The sequence below is a fragment of the Macaca fascicularis genome, chromosome 4, assembly GCF_037993035.2.
Source record: "Macaca fascicularis isolate 582-1 chromosome 4, T2T-MFA8v1.1".
Classification (NCBI taxonomy): Eukaryota; Metazoa; Chordata; class Mammalia; order Primates; family Cercopithecidae; genus Macaca; species Macaca fascicularis.
This window is the reverse complement of record NC_088378.1, coordinates 54,686,401-54,698,718: the sequence shown is the minus strand read 5'-3', so window position 1 is coordinate 54,698,718 and position 12,318 is coordinate 54,686,401. Positions and strand designations below refer to the sequence as shown.

At 43.0% G+C, this 12,318-nt stretch overlaps 1 protein-coding gene across 1 annotated transcript in view; it reads right to left on the bottom strand.

Annotated features, from left to right (window-relative positions):
• Positions 1-12,318, bottom strand: part of ADGB (androglobin) — a 232,929-nt gene that overhangs the window by 14,611 nt on the left and 206,000 nt on the right. The window lies entirely within an intron of this gene.

The following is a 12,318-nucleotide window of genomic DNA, read 5'->3' as shown; positions in this document are numbered from 1 at the left end:
CCTGCTACTACTCACTCTCTGTGTCCATGCCATCTTTAAGAGTTGTAACACTCACTGTGAAGGTCCACAGCTTCATTCTTGAAGTCAGCAAGATCACAAACCCACCAGAAGGAACAAACTCAGACATCATGGGGGCTCGTCTGGGATATCGCCATGCAGTGAGTACCACCAGACCCCCTTCACTTGCTATTCTGTCCTATTTTTCCTTAGAATTCGGGGACTAAACACTGGACACCTGTTGGCCAGTTAAAAGTGACTAGTGCAGCTGCCGGACTAAAGACATGGGTGTCAGGCTTTCAGGGAAAGGGCTCTCTAACAACCCCCAACTCTTTGGAGTCAGGAGCATTGGTTTACCTGGAACAAGCGTCCACTTTTTCTGCACTTACGGGCTGAGCCAAGGGACAACAGAGAGGAAAGCCGTTCAGCTCCGGGGTCCCAACAAAAAGTTGGTTGAGCCTGCAGCCATGAGCAGAACTCTCAAAGTTACATCACCCAAGCCAGACTCACCCATCTATCCTATCTATCCTGGCCCTTGCCTCCTGGGTCCTAGTGCCTGTCAGACAAACTTCCTCCCACTTCTCTTATCTGAGGTTAGTCCTGATTCTAAAAACCACTCCCTGCCCTTGGTGCTCTTCTAGTTTCTCCTCTAAGGATGATTTTTTAATATAAATTTCAGGACTCTGCTCCCTTCTTTAGGCACTTGGCCTCACCAATCAGAAAGACATAATTTTTGCCCAAAGTCTGTCAGGGAGAGGCTCTCTGGAATTTTAGGATCCCTCCTTGGACTACCAGGCCTAACAAAGGCTATTCCTGAAGCTAGGGTATGAGGAGTCTCAGAAATTATATCCTTCCTATTCATGTGATGAGAAGTGAGGAAAAAAGGTGTCACTCTTTCAACCCTGTAGATCCCTTCCCTCCCTCAGGGTATGGCCCTCCACTCCATTTTGAGGCATATCATCTTTATAGGACAAGGATAAGGTCCCAATACTAACATGAAAAAATGCTTAGGACTCTAACTACCAGGTTTTTGAGAATGTGTCATTAAGGGTCACTAAATCCAATTTTTCTTGGACCTCTTTGGGGTCTAAGAGGAAAGGTAAGGGTGCATGTTTTTGAGAATGCGTCAGTAAGGGCTGCTAAATCCAACCTTCCTCGGTCCTTTTTGTGGTCTAGGAGGAAAACTAGTGTTTCTGCTGCTGCTTTGGTGAGCGCAACTATTCCGAACAGCAGGGACCAGGTATTGTTGCAGGTTCTTGGGCAGGGAAACAAGCAAACAATAAAAATGCGGGCAGTTTTTCTTTCAGATGGAAAACACTCAGGCATCAACCAATTCACCCTTGAAATGCATCTTAAGACATTGGGACCAACTTGACCTGCAAACCCTGAAAAATAAGCAGCTTTTTTCTGCACTACGGCCTGGCCCCAATATTCTCTCTCTGATGGGGAAAAATGTCCACCTGAGGGAAGTATAAATTATAATACTATTCTGCAGCTTGACCTTTTCTGCAAGAGGGAAGGCAAATGGAGTGAAATACCTTTTGTCCAAGCTTTCTTTTCATTGAAGGATAATCCACAACTATGCAAAGCTTGCAATTTACATTCCACAGGAGGACCTCTCAGCCTACCTCCGTATCCTAGCCTCCCTACAGCTCCCCTTCCTGTTAATGATAAGCCTCCTTTAATCTCCCCCACCCAGAAGGAAATAAGCAAATAAATCTCCAAGGGACCACTAAACCCCCGGGCTAACGGTTATGTCCCTTCATGCTGTAGGGGGAGTGGAATTTGCCCCAACCCGGGTACATGTCCCCTTCTCCTTCTCTGATTTAAAGCAGATCAAGGTAGACCTGAAGAAGTTTTCAAACAATCCTGATAGGTATATAGATGTCCTACAGGGTCTAGGGAAAACCTTCAACCTCACTTGGAGAGATGTCATGCTATTGTTAGATCAAACCCTGGCCTTTAATGAAAAGAATGTGGCTTTAGCTGCAGCCTGAGAGTTTGAAGATACCTGGTATCTTAGTCACGTAAATGATAGAATGATAGCTGAAGAAAGGGACAAATTGCCTACTGGTCAGCAAGCCATCCCCAGTATGGATCCCCACTGGGACCTTGACTCAGATCATGGGGACTGGAGTCACAAACATCTGTTGACCTGTGTTCTAGAAGGACTAAGGAGAATTAGGAAAAAGTCCATGAATTATTCAATGATGTCCACCATAACTCAGGGAAAGGAAGAAAATCTTTCCGCCTTCCTTGAGTGGGCCTTAAGAAAATATACTCCCCTCTCACCCAACTCCCTCGAGGGACAATTGATCCTAAAAGATAAGTTTATTACCCAATCAGCCGCAGATATCACGAGAAAGCTCCAAAAGTGAGCCCTGGGCCCTGAACAAAATCTGGAGGCATTATTAAACCTGGCAACCTTGGTGTTCTATATAAGGACCAAGAGAAACAGGCCAAAAGGAAAGGCAAGATCAGAGAAAGGCCGTAGCCTTAGTCATGGCCCTCAGACAAACAAACATTGGTGGTTCAGAGAGAACAGAAAATGGAGCAGGCCAGTCACCTGGTAGGGTTTGTTATCTGTGTGGTTTGCAAGGACACTTTAAGAAAGATTGTCCAGTGAGAAACAAGCTGCCCCCTTGCCCATGTCCACTATGCCAAAGCAATCACTGGAAGGCACACTGCCCCAGAGAAGAAAGATTCTCTGGTCCAGAATCCCCCAACCAGATGACCCAACAATAGGACTGAGGGTGCCCAAGGCAAGCACCAGCTCATGTCATCACCCTCACTGAGCCCCAGGTAAGTTTAACCATTTAGGGCCAGCAAATTGACTTCCTCCTGGATACTGGCGTGGACTTCTCAGTGTTAGTCTCCTCTCCTGGGTGGCTGTGCTCAAGGTCCATTACCATCCAAGGAATCCCGGGACAGTCTATAACCAGGTATTTCTCCCACCTCTTCAGTTGTAATTGGGAGACTTTGCTCTTTTAACATGCCTTTCTTGTTATGCCTTAAAGTCTCACACCCTTCTTAGGGAGGGACATATTAGCCAGAGCTGGAGCTATTATCTATGTGAATATGGTGAACAAGTTACCCATTTGTTGTCCCCTACTTGAAGAGGGAATCAACTCTGAAGTCTGGGCATTGGAAGGACAATTTGGAAGGGCAAAAAATGTCTGCCCAGTCCAAATCAGGCTAAAAGACCCCACCAATTTTCCTTATCAAATGTAATATCCCTTATGGCCTGAAACTCATAAAGGATTACAGAATATTGTTAGACACTTAAAAGCTCAAGCCTTAGTAAGGAAATGCGGCAGTCCCTGCAACACCCCAATTCTAGGAGTACAAAAAACAAATGGTCATTGGAGACTAGTGCAACATCTTAGACTCATCAATGAGGCAGTAATTGCTCTATATCCAGTTGTACCCAACCCCTATACCCTTTTCTCTGAAATACCAGAGGAAGCAGAATGGCTCACTGTTTTGGACCTCATGGGTGCCTTCTTCTGCATTCCCCTGCACTCTGACTCCCAGTTTCTCTTTGCCTTTGAGGATCCCACAGACCACACGTCCCAACTCACGTGTATGGTCTTGCTCCAAGAATTTAGGGATATCCCTCATCTGTTTGGTCAGGCACTGGCCCAAGATCTAGGCCACTTTTCAAGTCCAGGCTCTTTGGTCCTTCAGTACATGGATAATTTACTTTTGGCTACCAGTTCGGAAGCCTTATGCCAGCAGGCTACTTGAGATCTCTTGAACTTTCTAGCTAACAAAGAGTACAAGTTGTCTAAATCGAAGTCCCAGCTCTGCCTACAACCAGTCAGATATCTAGGCCTAATCTTAGCCAGAGGAACCAGGGCCCTCAGCAAAGAACAAATACAGCCTATCCTGGCTTGTCCTCCCCCTAAGACATTAAAACAGTTGCGGGAGTTCCTTGGGATCACTGGCTTTTGCCGACTATGGATCCCCAGATACAGCGAGATGGCCAGGCTGGTCTATACTCTAATCGAGGAGACCCAGAGGGCAAATACTCATCTAGTAGAATGGGAACCAGAGGCAGAAGCAGCCTTCAAAACCTTAAAGCAAGCCCTAGTACAAGCTCCAGCCTTAAGTCTTTCCACAGGACAAAACTTCTTTTTACATGTCACAGAGAGAGAGGGAATAGCTCTGGGAGTTCTTACTCAGATTCGTGGGACAACTCCACAACAGTGGCATACCTAAGTAAGGAAACTGATACAGTAGCAAAAGGCTAGCCTCACTCTTTATGGGTAGTTGCGACAGTGGCCATCTTAGTATCAGAGGCTATCAAAATAATACAAGGAAAGGATCTCACTGTCTGGACTACTCATGATGTAAATGGCACATTAGGTGCCAAAGGAAATTTATGGCTATCAGAAAACTGCCTGCTTAGATACTGGGTGCTACTCTTTGAGGGATCGGTGCTTCACATACACATGTGTGCAGTCCTCAACCCTGTTACTTTTCTCCCAGAGGATGGTGAACCAATTGAGCATGACTGCCAACAAATTGTAGCCCAGATATATGCCGCCCAAGAGGATCTCTTAGAAGTCCCCTTAGCTAATCCTGACCTTAACTTACATACTGGTGGAAGTTGATTTTTGGAGAATGGGATATGCCATTGGTTATGCCATAGTTAGTGATGTAACAGCATTTGAAATTAAACTTCTTCCCCCAGGGACCAGCACCCAGTTAGCAGAACTAGTGGTGCTTACCCAAGCCTTAGAACTGAAATAAATGTGTATACAGATATCAAGTATGCTTATCTAATCCTACATGCCCATGCTGCAATATGGAAAGAAAGGGAGTTCCTAACCTCTGGGAGAACCCCCATTAAATACCACAAGGAAATCATGAAGTTATTGCACATAGTGCAAAACCCAAGGAGATGGCAGTCTTACATTGCCAAAGCCATCAAAAAGGTGAAGGAGAAAAGGCAGAAGGAAACCGTCGGGCAGACACTGAGGCCAAAATTGTTTCCAGGTGGAATCTCCCATTAGAAATACCTATGGAAGGACCCTTGGCATGGAACAACCCTCTCCAAGAGATTAAGCCCCAGTATTCCCTGATTAAAACAGAATGGGGACTTTCATGGGGGCATAGTGTTCTCCCCTTGGGGTGGTTAATGACAGAAGAGGAAAAGGTACTCATATCTGAAGCCAGCCAGTGGAAAATACTTAAGGCCCTCCACCAAACCTTTCATATGGGTATTGAGAACACTCATCAAATGACCAAATCCCTATTTACAGGGCCAAATCTCCTCCAGACCATCCAACAAGTAGTCAAAGCCTGTGAGGTGTGCCAAAAGAATAATCCCTTGGTACATCATGAGGCCACTCTGGGGGAAGAAAGAATAGGTCACTATCCCAGGGAGGACTGGCAGTTAGACTTCACCCATATGCCTAAGTCAAGGGGATTTCAATACTTGTTGGTCTGTGCTGATACCTTTATAAATTGGATAGAAGCCTTCCCCTGCAAGACAGAGAAGTCTCAGGAAGTGGTTAAAGTCCTAATTCATGAAATAATTCCTAGATTTGGGCTTCCCTAAAGCTTACAAAGTGGCAATCTGGCTTTTAAAGCCACAGTAACTCAGGGTATTTCCAGGGCGCTAGGGATACAACATCACCTTCACTGTGTCTAGAGGCCACAATCCTCAGGGAAGGTTGAGAAGGCAAATTAAACACTCAAGGGGCACTTAAGGAAACTAACACAAGAAACTCATCTCCCATGGCCTACTCTCTTGCCCATGGCCTTGTTGGGAATCCAAAATTCTCCTCACAAAATGGAGCTCAGTCCATATGAAATGCTGTATGGATGACCTTTTCTCACAAATGACCTCTTACTTGATCAGGAAATGGCCAACTTGGTCAAGGATATAACTTCTCTGGCAAAATATCAACAAAACCCTAAAAACCTACCTGAAGGATGTCAAAGAGACAAGGGAACAGAGTTGTTCCAACTGGGAGATCTAGTGTTGGTCAAGTCCCTCTCCTCTACCTCCCCATCCATGGATTCCTTGTGGGAAGGACCATATTTGGTAATCCTCTCTACCCCCACTGCATTTAAGGTGGCAGGAGGGGAATCTTGGATTCACCACACCAGAGTTAAACTTTGGACACCCCCTGACGAACCTGCGGGACCGTCAGTTCAGGAGTCCCAAGATCAGCCAGACCAGCTTTGATACACCTGCAAACTGTTGGAGGACTCGCGTCACCTATTCTGGAAGGAAACGTCACAGACTAAAAAGGCTCCTACAGCTGATCCTGAGGAAAAACCTTTTCCTACTTAAAAAAGATAAATGAAAACCTGTATAATCTTTAACACCTCTCCTTGCCCCTTTAATGGCATTCTTTTACTGTTTCTTCACATTATTAAGCAGTATACTAACCATACTCTATGCAGTAGGACTATATACTGTAGCTTCTGCCAGGACAGAAATCCTAATCACGTCAACCTTTTTTTCTATCCTCCTTCCTTCTGACAGCAATTTACTTCTACCTTTAACTCAGACTAGATAAAATGATCTCATCTTCCAGGGCACTCTCTTTACCTTCCTGCTTACTCTTTGCCTATGTATCCCTCCTGCTTCCTTGGATACCCCACATAGTTGCCCCTCCCCTTCTACTAGCTCCTAATTACCTCTACAAGACTCTCAACTTAGCCCACTCTCTGTTAAACCAGTCCAATCCTTCCCAGCCAAATGACTGTTGGCTTTGTATCTCTCTATCAGCCACTGCTTACATTGCCACTCCCGTTCCCGCAAAAAAAACCCTGCGTCTTTACTAACTTAACCTGCCACCCCAATTATGAAGGAAAAGACCCTTTCCAACTTCTAAATATGCAATCATTAGCTGACTTCCCCATCTCTGATAGGACCAAGAATACCCTAACAGGATGCGCAATCCAGCTTTTACGCTCTTACATTTCTAACCTCACCTACTACATGAGCAATGAAAAGCCCATACACGGCCCTGTGACTACGAATACCATCTTAACTTTCCAAGCCCCTTTATGCATACAACACAACCTGTTATCAGGTCTGCCCATGGGGCATCTACTATCCCATCAGTGTAATTACACCTACAACTTCAAGCTCCAACTGATCATAGTAGTAACTTCCAGCTCACCCAAAGAGCTCCATTCAGATGGCTTGTCCGCTTCTCAGGGCCTCCAAAAATAATCACCTCCTTCCTACTTAACAAACAGTCTGGGTTTTGTAATGGCAAACATACTCCCTGTATGAACATTCACCCCTGGACCCACTGCAGCGGCACCCCCACCACTAATGAATGCCTTCTCATCCCCTCTTTCAATCACTCTCTTGAATAGTTCCTAATAGATACAAAATGGTTTTTTCTCCAATGGGAAAATAGAACACAGAGAGCCACTCAGTTTGCTCCCAACACCCCTTTCCAGTCACTCACCGGAGTTGCCTTGGCAAGTACTCTACAGGTATGGGAAAATGAAAACAACAAACTCACACACCTTTTTAACGTACACAACCAGTTCTGTCTACCAAGCCAAGGCATATTCTTCTTATGTGGAACTTCAACCTATATCTGCCTCCCTACCAACTGGACAGGCACCTGTACCTTAGTCTTCCTAAGTCCCAACATTGACATTGCCCCAGGAAATCAGACCCTATCAGTGCCCCTCAAAGCTCAAGTCTGTCAGTGCAGGGTCATACAACGAATACCCCTACTTATAGGGTTAGGAATGGCCACTGCTTCAGGAACCAGAATAGCCTGTCTATCTACTTCATTATCCTACTACCACACACTCTCAAAGAATTTCTCAGGCAGTTTTCAAGAAATAATGAAATCCATGCTTACTCTACTATCCCAAATAGACTCTTTGGCAGCAGTGACTCTCCAAAACCGCCGAGGCCTAGACCTCCTGGCTGCTGAGAAAAGAGGACTTTGCACCTTCTTAGGGGAGGAGTGTTGCTTTTACACTAACCAGTCAGGGATAGTATGAAACGCTGCCTGGCATTTACAGGAAAAGGCTTCTGAAATCAGACAACATCTTTCAAACTCTTATACCAGCTTCTGGAGTTGGGCGACATGGCTTCTCCCCTTTCTAGTTCCTGCGACAGCCATCTTGCTATTACTCACCTTCAGGCCCTATATTTTTAACCTCCTTGTCAAATTTGTTTCCTCCAGGATCAAGGCCATCAAACTACAGATGGTTTTACAAATGGAGCCCCAAATAAGCTCAACTCACAACTTCTACTGAGGACCCCTGGACCTTTGACTGGCCTAGAGAGCTCCCCTCTGGAGGACACTACAACTGCAGGGCCCCTTCTTTGTCCTCATACAGCAGGAAGTAGCTAGAGCAGTCATCACCCAATTCACAAAAGCAGGTGGGGTGTCCTGTTTAGAGGGGGGATTGAGAGGTGAAGCCAGCTGAACTTCCTAGGTCAAATGGGGACTTGGAGAGCTTTTCTGTCATAGAAGAGTATTGTAAAATGCACCAATCGGCACACTGTAAAAACGTAGTAATCAGTGCTCTGTAGCTAGCAAGAGGATTGTAAAATGCACCAATCAGTGCTTTGTAAAATGCCCCAATCAGCACTCTGTAGAATGCACCAATCAGCACTCTGTAAAATGCACCAATCATCAGGAGTCTAAAAGTAGCCAATTGCAGGGAGGATTGAAAAAAGGGCACTCTGACAGGGCAGAAAGGGAACATGGGAGGGGACAAATAAGGGAATAAAAGTTGGCCACCCCAGCCAGCAGCAGCAACCCACTTGGGTTCCCTTCCACGCTGGGGAAGCTTTGTTCTTTTGCTCTTCACAATAAACCTTGCTACCACTCACTCTTTGGGTCCATGACATCTTTAAGAGCTGTAACACTCACTGCGAAGGTCCGTGGCTTCATTCTTGAAGTCAGGGAGACCACGAACCCACTGGAAGGAACCAACTCTGGACACAGTGGCATGCAAACATTAAAATGATAATAAATGTTTTCAAGTGTTTGAGAAATGTCTTGCAGACATTTTGTGCTTGGAGATAGGCTGCTTGGTCTAGGTCCTCCTTTCCTGCTGACTTTTATCTTTCCTCTCTGTTCTTATTTCTCCTCTCTATGCAAAAGTATACCTGTTCACAACTACGTAGACTTTATTGCACATGTCCAAAGACTCTGATGGCCAAAGGTGTGAATAAATTAGGAGCAGATGAGCTGAAACTGGGGTATGAACTTCCATGCCTTACAATACTGGTCTGGGACTCTGGGTAAAAAAAAGTCCATGCTGTGACTGCCCCTGGGCTGGTGCAAACTGATGAATCATGATTACAGTCAATTTTCTTAATTTAAAAATTACCTTATTAGTTTCAGAGCACAGTGTAGACTGCGTGAGTGGAGGTTGGTGCAGCCTTGGAGAAAATATTGATGAAAGAAATTGAAAGTGACATAAATAAATAGAAAAACATCCTGTGTTCATAGACTGGAAGAATTAATGTTAAAATGTTCATACCAGTCAATGCATTCCACATATTCAATGCAATCCCTACCAAAATTCTAATGTCGTTCTCCAGAGAAGTAGACAAAAACATTCCTAAAATTTGTATGGAACCCCCAAAGGCCCCATATATTCAAAGCCATCTGGACCAAAAATAACAAAGAGGGAGGCATCACCAGACTTCAAAACACATTACAACGCTATACTAATCAAAACAACATGGTGCTGGCATAAAAACAGACACATCAACAGATGGAATAGAGGCTGAGTGTGGTGGCTCACGCCTGTCATCCTAGCACTTTGGAAGGCCAAGGTGGGAGGATAGCTTGAGCCCAGGATGTTGAGGCTGCAGTGAGCTGTTACTGTGCCACTGAACTCCAGTTTGGGGGACTGAGCAAGGCCCTGTCTCAAAATAAAAACTAAACTGAAAACAAATGGAACAGAACACACAATGGGAAATGGAGATCTCTTCAACAAATGGTGTTTGGAAAACCTGATATTCACATGCAAAAGAAGTAAAATGGACCTTTATGCAAGAATCAACTCAGGCCAGGGTGGCTCATGCCTGTAAACCCAGAACTTTAGGAGGCTGAGGCTGGAGAATTCCTTGAGCCCAGGAATTTGAGACTAGCCTGGGCAACATAGTGAGACCTCATCTCTATAAAAAATAAAATATTCACCAGAAATAGTGGCATGTGCTTATAGTCTCAGCTACTCAGGAGGCTGAGGTGGGCAGATCAATTGAGCCTGGGAGGTTGAGGCTGCAGTGAGCTGTGATTGAGCCACTGTACTCCAACCTCTCTAAAAATAAAACAAAAACCAAAAAAGATCAATTCAAAATTGATTAAAAACTTAAACATAAGTCCAGAAACTATAAAACTACTAGAAGAAAAACAGGAGAAACAATCCATGATATTAGTGTGGGCAATATTTTGTTTGAATATGATCCTAAGAACACAGAAACAAAAGTAAAAATAGACAAGTGGGGCTGTACCAAACTAAAAACCTTTGCTGTACAAACAAAACAATGAAAAGTGATGAGTCAACCCATGGGTTGAGTTAAAATATTCAGAAATCATGCATTGGATAAGAGGCTAATATTCAATATATACAAGGAACTTAAGCTACTCAATAATAAGAAAGCAAATAACTAGATTAAAAAATGGGTAAAGAACCTGAATAGATATTACTCAAAAGAAGAGATACAAATGACCAACACATATATAAAAAGATGATCAACATCTCCAGTCATCAGAAAAATGCACATTAAAACCACAATGAGATACTACCTCATACCTGTTACATTGGCTGTTATAAAAAAGATGAGAGATAACAAGCATTGGTGAGAGTGTGGATAAAAGGGAACTCAGGTACACTTTGGTGGTACTGGGAATAATTACAAGCCATTTGAAAAACCAGTATGGAGATTATTTGAAAAACTAAAAGTAGAATTACCACATGATCCAGCAATCCTGCTTGTGGGTATGTATCCAAAGGAATTAATACAAGTATGTGAAAGAGGTGTCTGTACTTGTATGTGCATTACATTATTCACAACAGCCAACATAGGGAAATGACCAAAGTACCCATCAATAGATGAATGGATTTTTCAAAATGTGGTATGTAGACACAATGGAATACTATTTAGTCTTTAACAAACAGAAAATTCTGTCATTTGCAACATTATGGACAAACCTGGAGGACAAGATGCTAAGTAAAAAAGCCAGCCTCAGAGAGACAAATACGGCATGGTCTCATTTATATGTGGAATCTAAAATGTTGAACATACAGATATTAGGATGGTGGTTACCAGAGGCTGGGGGGTCATAGTGTAGTGGACAAGGAAAGGGAAAATGTTTGTCAAAGGGTACAGTTAGTTTCAGTTAGCTAGCAGGAATAGGTTCTGGTGTTCTATTGCACAGCTTGGTGAACACAGCTAACAGTGTATTGGATGTTTCAAAATAGCTAACAGAGTGGATATTAAATGATCTCACCACAAGGAATTAATAAGTATTTTAGGTAATGAATACATGTATTAGCTTGATTTGATCATTCCATAACCTATACATGTATCAAAACATCCCATTGTACCCCATAAATATATATAATTATTTACTAATTAAAAATAAAATTTCAAAAAGGATTACTTTGTTAGCACGTAAGTAAGCAATTTGATATCAGAATTTAAGTTGCATTGGTTTAGCTACATTTTTCTATTTTATAGATGTTTAAATTAACTAAGGATGGGGAAAAGTTTGTGTTCAGTTAGAGATCACAATAGATGGAGACCAAAGAGCTGGGTTTAAATCCAAGTTCTACCCAAACTGCATCAGTTTCCTGCTCTCGGGTGAGTCATTTTTCCAATCCTGTCATTTTAGAAGTGGAGAGAGCAATATATGCTTTCTCTAATTTACGTAATCTCAAGTGAGGTAAGAGATGGAAAGATTACTCTACAAATTAAATATTAATATTAAATGGAATGTGTTCTAATAAGTTTTACTGCTACCATCATGTGAGCTATTACCTATTGAATGGGCATATACTTTCAATATATTGCTTAAAAAATATCAGAATCTCCTGTTAGTATAGTAAAAGATTCCTTTGAATTTTGGAATTTTCCTCTTAGTATGGAAATCACTTAAGGACATGCTTTAGCTTTAAACACTTCTTAATTTTAAAATTCTCAGAATGGTTTAGCAATTTTGAGAAAAGAACCATTGTTGGCTTTTCTGAGAATACTTCTTATTAAGACTTCCTTCTTTGCTGCCTGGGTTCAAAACACGTAGAAAAATAGAAAGTAAGATTATACTATTGATCCAGGTTTAACTGGAGGATGTGGCTTGA